The sequence below is a fragment of the Pelophylax lessonae genome, assembly GCF_965119305.1.
Source record: "Pelophylax lessonae genome assembly, chromosome: 6".
NCBI classification, from domain to species: Eukaryota; Metazoa; Chordata; class Amphibia; order Anura; family Ranidae; genus Pelophylax; species Pelophylax lessonae.
Genome location: NC_138773.1, coordinates 261,618,549 through 261,631,169, shown reverse-complemented (window position 1 = coordinate 261,631,169; position 12,621 = coordinate 261,618,549). Strand labels below are relative to the sequence as shown.

Genomic DNA, 12,621 nt, shown 5'->3' with positions numbered 1-12,621 from the left:
GGGGGGGTGTATGGTGCTAGGGGGGGCGTATGAAGCTGGGGGGTGTATGGAGATGGAGGGGTGTATGAAGCTGGGGGGTGTATGGTGCTAGGGGGGGTGGAGATGGGGGGTGTATGGAGATGGAGGGGTGTATGAAGCTGGGGGGGTGTATGGTGCTAGGGGGGTGGAGATGGGGGGTGTATGGAGATGGAGGGGTGTATGAAGCTGGGGGGTGTATAATGCTAGGGTGGTGGAGATGGGGGTGTATGGAGATGGAAGGGTGTATGAAGCTGGGGGGGTGTATGTTGCTAGGGGGGTGGAGATGGGGGGGTGTATGGAGATGGAGGGGTGTATGAAGCTGGGGGGGTGTATGGAGATGGGGGATGTATGTCATTTTCCTACCATCCCCCCCCCACCCCCTGACATCTTCGTCCCCCCTTTACCCATCTGTCAGATTCCTGTCATCCCACCCCCTGTCATCTTCATCCCCCATCAGCTTCCTACCATCCCACCCCCCGTGTCATCTTCATCCTACCTGTCAGCTTCCTACCATCCCACCCCCTGTCATCTTCATCCTCCCTGTCAGCTTCCTACCATCCCACCCCCTGTCATCTTCATCCCCCATCAGCTTCCTACCATCCCACCCCCTGTCATCTTCATCCCCCATCATCTTCCTACCATCCCACCCCCTGTCATCTTCATCCCCCGTCAGCTTCCTACCATCCCACCCCTTGTCATCTTCATCCTCCGTCAGCTTCCTACCATCCCACCCCCTGTCATCTTCATCCCCCCTGTCAGCTTCCTACCATCCCACCCCCTGTCACCTTCCTACCATCCCACCCCCTGTCATCTTCATCCCCCCTGTCAGCTTCCTACCATCCCCCCCTGTCATCTTTGTCCCCCATCATCTTCCTACCATCCCACCCCCTGTCATCTTCATCCCCTGTTAGCTTCCTACCATCCCACCCCCTTTCATCTTCATCCCCCGTCAGCTTCCTACCATCCCACCCCCTGTCATCTTCCTCCCTGTCAGCTTCCTACCATCCCATACCCTGTCATCTTCATCCCCCCTGTCATCTTCCTATCCTCCCACCCCCTGTCATCTTCATCCCCTGTCATCTTCCTACCATCCCACCCCCTGTCATCTTCATCCCCCCTGTCATCTTCCTATCTTCCCACCCCCGTCATTTTCATCCCCTGTCATCTTCCTACCATCCCACCCCTTGTCATCTTCATACCCCCTGTACCCCACTACCAGCTTCCTACCACCCAAGCCCCTTAAATTTTCTGGTGCACATCATATATGATGGACGCAGGGACAATTTTTTTCTTCCAGTGAGAACACAGACACAAGGACATTTGTCCCAGTGAAACCACCAATGCAGGGATTTTTTTATTTCAGTGACACCAAGGATGCAGGGACAATCTTTTTTCCAGTGACACCACAGATGCAGGTGCATTTCTACCTAAAACCCTGCTCACCCATAGTGCAGTGACCATGTTTTAAAAATGTTTTAACGTTTTTTTTTTGGGGGAGGCGCAAGTAGCTGGTCTTGCCTAGGGCGCAAAATAGTCTAGCACCGGCCCTGGCTACAAGAGATGGTCATTGACTAAACACATGCTGGGAGCGATAGTCAGAGACTAAAGACATGCTGCGAGAGAGGATCAGAGGCTGCAGACATGCTACAAGAAAGGGTTGTAGACTAAAGACAAGTTACAAGAGATGGTCATAGACTAAAGACCTGCTACAAGAGATGGTCATAGACTAAACAAATGCTAGGAACGATAGTCAGAGACTAAAGACATGCTATGAGAGAGGGTCAGAGGCTGCAGACATGCTACAAGAGATGGTAAAAGATTGGGGACGTGCTTCAGCACAAGAGGAGTCGTAGACTGCAGTAAAGCTATATAAGACTGCTAGAGATTACTACTATCACCCCCTCTTTACAAATCAATGCTTCCACATTCCCGCTCCCTACAGCCCCCTTGAAATTGACCTGTGCCACATCTGATACTTCTTCAGCAATATTCATTATGAAAGATCAGAGGGAAAACCATAAAACGAGAAAAGGCATGGTCAGCACAGAAAAACATGAGACAGTCAGCATTAAAACCATATCAGTTAACTACTAGAAGCCAGTCTAAAGAATAAGCTTCCTTCACTGGCTTGAATAAATACAGAAACACAGACTCCTGTCTGCAGGGGCCCTGTGGGCTGCACAATATGTGCCAGAGGGCTGCAGGTTGGGCATCAGGGATATACACAATCACATAGAAAGGGTCAACATTTTGCATTTTTTTTAATTTTTTTTTATTTAAGGCCAAGATGTCTTTTCTCATATACAGCAGGCCCCCCACTTTCATTAGCCTTCTCTAGTCCTGTAATTTTATAAAGCTCTATGATCAGAGGTATTCTTCCTCTCTCACAGACAAGTCCCATGTGATCAGACAGGCAGCAGCGGCCAGTCAGAGGCTGTGCAGTGAGTCACACGCAGTAGGAAATGAGCTTTTGTGTACAGTGCAGAACTGATGCAGAATAACACAGCGCTCGGTGTAGCAGGCACTGACTGAGCCAAGGCAGCACAAGAAATTATCATCATCTTCTGTCAAAATACATTACTCCAGGTCAATGTAAACGCTACCACTGTGTCCCCATTATTCCGGCTGATCCTGGTAAGTCAGATTTGCTTGCATATTTTTATTTCTTTTTCACCCAATGCTTTGTACGTGCAGCAGTATCACCTATTGTACGTATCGTTAATGTACTACAGAGCAGAGGTTGATCGGCTGTATGGGTAGAATGAAATGGCAATCTGAAACAATGCCAGAAAGATGAACTGTACATGCTGTGTTCTTCAAGATTAAATCAGGCAGCTGGCAAAAGTGAACGAGGCATGTTATAGAACATTCACATAATACACTGGCCACCAATTTAAATGTTTTTTTTTTCTTTAATAAATATTGCATCCACTAAATAAATTCTTGGGATATTGTATCAAATGTCATTAGTCAAAAATGAAATGTTTCACATTGGTTTTTAGTTCATGCTCTAATATTAAATGGTGTATCTGATTTCCATTTTCCTTCATACAAGCCCATGAACATGAGATAGATAGATAGATAGATAGATAGATAGATAGATAGATAGATAGATAGATAGATAGATAGATAGATAGATAGATAGATAGATAGATAGATAGATAGATAGATAGATAGATAGATAGATAGATAGATAGATAGATAGATAGATAGATAGATAGATAGATAGATAATTGATAAATTGTAGCTAAAAATGGGTAGAAACCGGTGGCTCATTATTCTCTTTATAAGCATTTTAAATTTTGGAATTCGTTTAAATCAAAATTCCATTTAATATTGTTATCTGACAATTTGGACTACAAACAAAGCTGGAATTATTACAAGTCTATTATATACAATTGTTATTAGTATTATTAGCATTTTTATTATTGTGTTATTCTAACATTAAATGTATCACTAATGAAGCTCAGTTTCCAAAGCTAACGCACCAAGATAAGGATCCTTATTTTCAGAAAAGTGACAACTATTTTCAGCTGTCCAATGAGATTTGAAAATAACAGTCACATAGCTAAAATACATACCAGTATCTCTATCATATCCTAAGGGGAATTTAAAAAAATATATTGATAAATAGTTATTATAAAGGTGGGACTCCCCACAATACACATAAATGGGCACAAGACATCTAGATATATTAGCATACACATATATGTAAATAAATATTTTTGCACTCATGTTCCAGCATGGGATTTGGTTATTGGAATACCCATTCCAGCTGAGAACACCAGGTGAAAGTTGAAATAAAGCTGGTAAATTGATGTGCAAGAGGGGATTTATGGCAGAAAATTAGGTGACTGTATATGTTAGCAGTGTGGCGATGCTTAAAGTGGTAATAAACCCAAAACCAAAAAAGTTATATATTGCAGGTCACCAATCATAAGATGTGGTGGTTGCATTATTTTATTTTTTTAGGCTTTTTCCTTCTGTTTTCACCTGGTGATTCGGCCAGTTACACACCTCCTGTATTAGATTTCCCCCATTCTGAATGGAAGAGCACAGGGGGCTCCTTTGGACTGCAGCATTGTCAGTCTGGGGGGAGTGGAGTGTTAGATGGACTGGAAGATTTACAAACGCTAACAAATTGAAGCCAAACTCCATCTAAAACTTTTTTAAGCAGTTGCAGTAACACTTTTTCCCTTTCAGGATAAAGTTTTTACATTAACCACTTGCCGACCGCCGCACGACTATTTACTGTGGCAGTCAGCCCCCTACAGGCAAAGTGAAGTAGACCTACGTCGCTCGCCCACGAGCCTGTAGCCCGCTGGCGGCGTGCTCCCATCCCCACTCGTTCCCTGCTGAGCCAGTGCGTGTGACCGACGGCTCAGATGGCTGCCGGCCACTTGCGATCTCCCACAGGAGAGGGAGAAAGACAGACGGCTGATGTTAACACAGAGGCTATGCAATCCTGCTATATAGGGTCGCATGTCTCTGTGGTTACTTCTCTAGCCATGACCCCTAACAGTTAGAATCACGCCCCTAGGGACACACTTAACCCCTTGATCACCAATAATGTTAACCCCTTCCCTGCCAGTGTAATTTTTACAGTAACAGTGCATATTTTTAGCACTGATTACTGTGGTAATGTCACTGGTACCCCCAAAAGTGTCAAAAATGTCAGTCAAGGGTCCGATCTGTCCGCCGCAAAGTCGCAGTCCCGCAAAAAAAAAAAATCACAGATCGCCACCATTACTAGTTAAAAAAAAAAAAAAAAACAATAAAAATGACATAAATCTTTCCCGTAGTTAGTAAACGCAATAACTTTTGCGCAAACCAATCAAAATACGCTTATTGCAATTTTTTTTTTACCAAAAATATGTAGCAGAAAACAAATTGGCCTAAAATGTTAAAATATTTTGATTTGTACTTTTTTTTTGAGTATTTCATATAAATAAATGTGAAAAATATTGCTATTTTTCTCAAAATTATCGCTCTTTTTTTGTTTAAAGCGCAAAAAATAAAAATCGCACAGGTGATCAAATACCACCAAAAGAAAGCTCTATTTGTGGGGAAAAAAGTATGTCAATTTCATTTGGGTACAGCGTCGCACGACCGCGCAATTGTCCGTTAAATTTACGCAGTGCCGAATTGCAAAATAGGGCCTGGTCATTGAGCAGCCAAATCCTCCGGGGCTTAAGTGGTTATAAATAATAGCTGATTATTGTAAGCACCCTTGTCAGCAGTAAATGGTTTGTCTCAACACTCTAATTGCCACATCTGCAGAACTGCTTGTTCTGTTGCTGGCCAGATCACAGGGTGAAAGTAAAAGAAAGAAAGCCTAAAGAAAAAAACTGATGCAGCCATCACATCTAATAATTGTTAAGCTGCAATATAATAAATAAAACGGGAGGTGGGGGCTTAGAATGGATGGATTGAGAATTAAATAGGTTTTTGGGGTACATGGATTAGGTAGAGGGGAGAGGGGGAGGATAAGGAGAGGAGGGGGTTTGGAGTGAATAGAGGAAGCGAATAGTAACAGGGAGTAAAGAGAGGGGAAGGGAACAGAGAGATGAGGAGGGGGGGGGGGGTAACAAGGGGGTGGTTTTAATTATTAAATCTATCATTGCATGGATGGTATATTTTTAAATAGTTTCATTGGACCAATGTAATTATGCAAATACCATACCTGTGGGATCCCTCTAGAAGCTGGGAATCACTGTAGTAGACTCATTTCACGCTGTCATAGTGATCTCCACTTGCTTCCAGGTCCCCTGTTGAGCAGCTGATGCATTGTGAATACTGGAGGTTGGACGCTTGGCATGGACACCATTCAAAGAACGCTTCACAATTTGTAAATGAATGCAAAGTGTTCTGTGATTGGACGAGGTGGAGAGGGTGACATTACCACCCCAGCTGCAAGTATTACATTTAGGCCCCTTTCACACATACGGTCCGTTCAGTTCATCAGTCCAGTCACGTCGAAATGTATCAGTTTTTCATCCATTTTTCATCAGTTTTTCATCCATTTTTCATCCATTTTTCATCAGTTTTTAATCCGTTTTTCATCCGTTTTTCATCCATTTTTCATCCGTTTTTTTTAAATCCACTACCAATGTAAAACGTTTGTCCGTTTACATCCGTTTTTCATCTGCTCGATTTTTTGACAGGTGAAAAATAGGGCATTCATCCATTCCAACAAACGGACATTGACGGAAACGGATGAAAACGGATGTTAACGGATGATCATCCGTTTTTACATAGAGATGCATTAATGTCCAATTTTCATCCATCAATACCTGGCAGTATTCCCGAGTGTGGCTCGGGGTGGAATTTTAGTGCCATTAGCGGTAACCCTGAGCCACACTCGGGGTACCGCCAGGGAGATGTGTTCCTCAGCATACAGCGGCCGGATCTTCCGCCCGATGCTGTGTGCCCTGACTTCCGATCCCTGCGACGTGACGTCGCAGGGGGATGGAACCGGCAGCAAATTTGAAAAGTAAAACACACAAACACACTGATATATTGTAATCCTATCGGATTACATTACTAAATAAAATAAATTTACATTAGTTTGCCGCCCAGTGCCCTTGCCTGCAGTTTTACTGTACTATATATATATATACTTTAACTTTTTTATAGTTATTTATTATATTATAATTTATGATTTTGTGTTTCAAACTTTATCATACCTGAGATGTTATAAAGAAGAACGCACAGAAAAAAAAAAATCATATGTAAATAGTTGGTTTGGGCTGCTCATCCTTAAGAAATTCCATGCAAAATAATGGTACCGCTTTCAGCACCTAAAATCGGAAACAATCATACCGCCAGGGAGGTTAAAGCATATTTAAACTGAATCACTAAAACATTATTTAAAGTGTTACTAAACCCAGGAGCCTGCATTCACTATAGAACAAAAAGTATGTCTGGACAGCCGCACTTCAATGCAGATATTTATGGAAAAGAGGATAAAATACCACAGCATACAGAGGTACAGATCAAAGACAACTGACATGTTTCACACTACTAACAGTGCTTAATCATAGCTTTCCTGCATCCTGCATTCACTAAATCTGGTCTCCCACAGTACACAGAACATGGAAATGCAATTATTTTAGTAAATACAAACCATTAAATACCTTTTCTAATCAGCAGTATGTAGCAGTCTTGTGACTTCTATCAGTGTCTGGTTAAAGCTTGTAGGAGGAGTTTTCATTCTTCTCTGACTGTCCTATGAGGCTGCAGGACCCCTGACCCCATGTCTGGACAGTGCTGATTTGCCCTGTGCTGATCACATGCACTCTCCAAAGAAAAAAAAAACCTCTCTAGAAATATACACCAAACTGAGCATGTGCAGAGTGACCCCACTAGCCCTGTCTTATACGGAGATGTTTTGGGGACAATGCAAGAAGGGGAGAATCTGTGCATACAATGCAGAGGATTAACCCCTTAGGTTCCAGAAGGAGTATAACAAGCATGCTTTACTGCATACAGACTGATTTTACGGTTGTGGGTTTAGTAACACTTTAAGTTTACACACACTCAAGCAGTTTCAAAAGTTAGGTTAAAATGTATAAATCTGCAACTTTAGTTAAAATAATTTTTGACTATCTTGCCATGGAGGTCCTTGTTCAGGTACACCTTTCTTTCCTCATCTCATAAATGGGCTCTTGCATGGTCACTTTAACCACTTAAGCCCCGGAAGATTTTACCCCCTTCCTGACCAGGGGGTATTTTGCGATTCGGCACTGCGTGACTTTAACGGACAATTGCACGGTCGTGCGACGCTATACCTAAACTAATTTGACGTCCTTTTTTTCCCACAAACAGAGCTTTCTTTTGGTGGTATTTGATCACCTGTGCGATTTTTTGATCATGCGCTATAAACAAAAAAAAGCGTCAATTTTGCAAAAATAACAATATTTTTCACATTTTTTTATATGAAATTCCCCCAAAAAAAATGTAAAAATCAAAATTTTTTAACATTTTCGGCCAATTTGTTTTATGCTACCTATGTTTGGTAAAAAAAATCGCAAAAAGCGTATTTTGATTGGTTTGCGCAAAAGTTATCACGTTTACTAACAAAGGGAAAGATTTTTGTCATTTTTGTTGTTTTTTTTTTAACGCGTAATGGCGGCAATCTGCGATTTTCTTTGCCGTACTGCGACATTGCGGCGGACAGATCGGACCCTTGACTGACATTTTTGACACTTTTGGGGTTACCAGTGACATTACTGCAGTAATCAGTGCTATACATATGCACTGTTACTGCAAAATTACACTGGTAGTGAAGGGGTTAACTTTATTTGATTCTAACTGTGATTGGCTGTCTGTTGAGCTGTAGAAACAGTGATCAACGGTTCTACATAGTACAGTATAGTTTACACTAGCCGCCTGACTTTCTCCCTCTGCAGCGGCGATCGCAGAGTGACCGGCGGACATCGGGTCCGCCGGTCACACGCACGGGGGGGTCCGTGACCACGCGGGAGCGCGCCTCCGGCGGGGCGCGCTCGCTCCCTAGACCCTCACAGGCTAGTGACGTAGACCTACGTCACTTTGCCTGTGAGGGGCTGACTGCCGACGTAAATAGTCGTTAGGCAGTCGGCAAGTGGTTAACAAACAGACTTCCGAAGCAGAAGACATGCAGTCATTTAATCACGCAGATATGGTTCAGTGTTGTCATCACCAGAATGCCCGTCCTAACAAATGCCATGCAGTCTATTTTAGAGTGCATACATGTAGACAGGAAGTGGGTGCGTCAGGAGATCAGCAACAAGGACATGCAACAAAGAATGACAAAGAGGTGAAAACAAGTATTTTATTAAAACAAAACAGTAAATGTTTATGATACACAGGGGCTGAATTACTAAAACTGGAGAGTGCAGAATTTGGTGCAGCTGTACATGATATCCAATCATCTTCTAACTTCAATAAAAACTGGAAGCTAATTTTTGCAGATTTTGCACTCTTCATTTTAAGTAAATAAACGTCACAGTGCTTTAGCAAATCAAATGTCATTCAGTTAGGATTTTCTTCTACTTTAATATTCTATAGAGAGCCAACAAATTCCGGATTCATCCTTAGTGTATTTTTTGGTATCCCCTTAAAATTGTATAGTAGTTTTGTATGTATTTTATTTTTTTTATTATTATTATTATTATTATAATTGTTTGAATTAAAAAAATCAAAAATAAAAATGATATTTCTTTTGTTGGTCAGGTATACAGCACATGAGCTATTATATATTTATATTTTATATTTTATTTAGGCAGCAGCTGTTGCTACTCTGCACATCTTTAGGATAATCTATTTATAATGTACTGAAAAAAAATCATTTTATTTTTTTTATTTTTACAGGCTCTGTAGATGACATTCACATACACAAATCAAGGATGACTGATCCCAGTAACACATAGGGGTTGATTTACTAAAGGCAAATGGGATGTACACTTTGCAAGTGCAGTTGCACTCTGCTATGCCATTTACTCCAGAGGTTAGCAAATAAGTTAAAGCTTTACATTGCAAAGAACATCCAATCACACGCAAAAAAAATAATGCTTTTTTGCTTGCAAATGGGATGATGGAAGTCAACGGGGCTTCTTCTCATTTACTAAGCTCTGGAACAAATTTCCTTGCAGAATGCAATGGCATTTGCAAGTGCACAATCTATTTGCCTTTTAGCAGGTCAACCCCATAGCAAAGTGCTATGGAGTTGATTTGCTAAAACTGGAGAGTGCAAAATCTGTTGCAGCTGTGTATAGAAACCAATCAGCTTCCAGGTTTTATTGTCAAAGCCTAATTGAACAAGTTGCAGTTAGAAGCTGATTGGCGGTCCATTCTTGGAATTGTGATGTTCTTTGGATTAGGCATAGGCAAATTTGGTTTAAGCATGTAAAATGTATTTTACAATCCCCTATGTGTTGGTGGAGTTGCCTTCAGATTGGTACAATGACACATATATGGTGGGAATGTCCCAAGATAGTGGTTTATTGGCAAAAAATGAGGCAGTTAATTAAAGATATCATAGAAACTGAGGTCAAGGAGGATCCATGGATGTGTTCATTCCATAATGTTAAAGAACCGATTAAACAATACAGAAATACATTGATCCCTAGTCTGCTGGTAGTGGCCAAGGAAGCAATACCAAAGAAGTGGCAGGAACCAGAGGCTCCAACAATTAAAGAGTGGTTCAGGAGAGTGGAATTTATACAAAACATGGAATATTTAAGTCGTAAAGAAAGATAAAGGGGGTTTAGATAGACATGAAAAGATCTGGGGGATCTGGAGAGAGTTTAAAAAAAATAGAAGTTTTATTGTGGAAATGATAGTAGGCTGAGGTGAAGTAATAAGGGATAGGTGAGGAAGACCATTGGCAACAGCGGTGGGATGCGGAGAGTGGGGGAGGGGGTGGGAGAGAGGGGAGGGGTTGAAAGGGTGTTTACATCTTCTATGTTGTTTTGTTTTTTTTTTCCTCTCTTCTTGAGTATATAAGGAGAGAATGTTTGAGACCCCATTCACACTAGCGCAACTTGTCAGGCGACTTGGTCGCCTGACAAGTCGCGGTGGGTTGATCGCCATTGATTAGCACAGGACCCGTTCTAATAGGAGCGACACAAGTCGCTCCGACTTACAAAAGGGGTCCTGTACTACTTTGGGGCGACCTGGAGGTGACTTGCATTGATTTCAATGATATGAAGTCCATGCATGTCGCGCCGAGGTCACGGTGCACGCTGTGCACCGCGACTTCACAGGTCGCCCCACCAAGTCGTGTCACCCCTGTCTGAACGGGGTCTAAATGTATGAAGATGTAATTGTGTGAAATTAAATAAAAATTAAAATAAGGAAAAAAAAATTATCTTACAGGACTCCCCCCCCCCCTTTTTTTTCTTTGTTTTTCTTCTCCTGCCTTGGAACTAAATACGAATAATGTTTCTGACTTGCCAAACATGTTTATATTCACATTCCTATGCCTACAGTGAACTACAGTAAGGATCTTGACTGTTGCGCTATGTGCTTGCATGCCACCATTTACCCCCTCAGGAGAGATAGTTATGTACACTAACTATGAAGAGGTAGAGTTATATTGTATCCAGAATATGTCGATTTTGACGATTTCCACTGTAACACCATTGAGTGATCTGTGTTCGTAATATTTCGTACCACATTGTTTGCTTAAAAACCTATTTTTTTAATAAAAATTATTGGAACAAGAAGCTAATTGGCTACCATGCACAGCTGCATTCTCCAGTTTTAGTATAGTAACCCCATTATGCATAATCAACAGACTCACCCTGAGTTTTCAGGGCTCGTTCACACCATATGCGCATAAAAACTGACGAAAACCAAAAAAACGCACAGATTTCACTTGTAGAGACATGAGTTTACATCAGTTTTACATCAGTTTACATCAATTTTCATGTGAGTTTTAGTGCGCTTTTATGCACGTTGACATCAGTTTTCATGAGCGTCGGTTATGTGCCCTGTTCACACCACGGCAATGATGTCACTTTTTTTTCCGTCAGAAAACTGCATACACGTTGCAGATTCCTGCGCAAAAAAATCCGCCAGTGTCGTGGTGTGAACAGGACACATAGAGAACAATTGTTTGTTTTTCTTTTTTGTGTCTCTGTAGAACTGGTGTAGAAAAACTGATGTCTCTGCACCATGGTGTGAACGAGGCCTCAATCAGGCAAAGGGAGAGGTAAAGCAAGCAGCATCTGCTGAGCAGCCTCTTTAGCTAGCCTGTACTGTTCTGGGAATCCTTTGTCATGTAATAAATTTTTATGGTTGAGGTACTGGTCTGCTTTCATTTCACTGCTGGCATTGCCATATAGAATAATTCTCTGAAGCTCAGGACAGGGCATAGAATTCTTAGCAAGCTGCTGAAGATTAATCCTTCCTTACTGTATTCAAAATACATTTTAAAAAAAGTATGCACACTTTAACAGTATGGCAGTTACTTGCCATAAGGCAATAACCTTTGTTTTGTCTGGGTTGTTAAAAAAAAAAATAGAACAGTTATAAATAAATGAAACTGAAGTGAATAAGCTTAATTTTATCCAGATTTTTAAATCTGCAATGTACTTAGCATGCTTCTTTCTTTAACTATGTGCATATACACTATATCTGCAGTGACAGTCACTGATCAATTCACAGAAACAGCACAGATTTTAAAAAAAAAAATGTATGACTCTCTTCTTAGATAGGAGAGGCTCTACAATATATTCAATTACATTGTGCACAATGGAACATCTAAAAATAAGCGAACAATCGATGGCTATTCAAAAAGCATATTTATCAATTGATTTGGTGCAATGGGTTCAATTGATTAGGCTTTACTGCATGCGGCAAGGGTATCATGTCACTCATTTGCATAAAGCTGAATGCAATAAATAAAATTAAAAAATATATATTTTTTCAGTAAACAACGAAAAAAAAAAGTTGACGGTAAATATCACAAAACATTGGTTAACATCGGTAATCTGTTAGGTCCAATTCACAAACGAAACAGAAAATAAAAAAAGGTGCGATATTTAACACCACCTTTTTGGTGGCGGTAACCAGTGCAGTACCAGAAAAAGGAGCCTATTCAAACCCTCAGAAAAG

At 41.1% G+C, this 12,621-nt stretch overlaps 1 protein-coding gene across 1 annotated transcript in view; it reads left to right on the top strand.

Annotated features, from left to right (window-relative positions):
- Positions 1 to 2,451: 2,451 nt before the first annotated feature.
- CSRNP3 (cysteine and serine rich nuclear protein 3) overlaps positions 2,452 to 12,621 on the top strand; it is a 186,243-nt gene continuing 176,073 nt past the window's right edge. The window contains exon 1 of the mRNA XM_082262407.1: positions 2,452 to 2,652. The gene's annotated coding sequence lies outside the window, so the exon portion shown is untranslated. The remainder of the gene's footprint in view (positions 2,653 to 12,621) is intronic.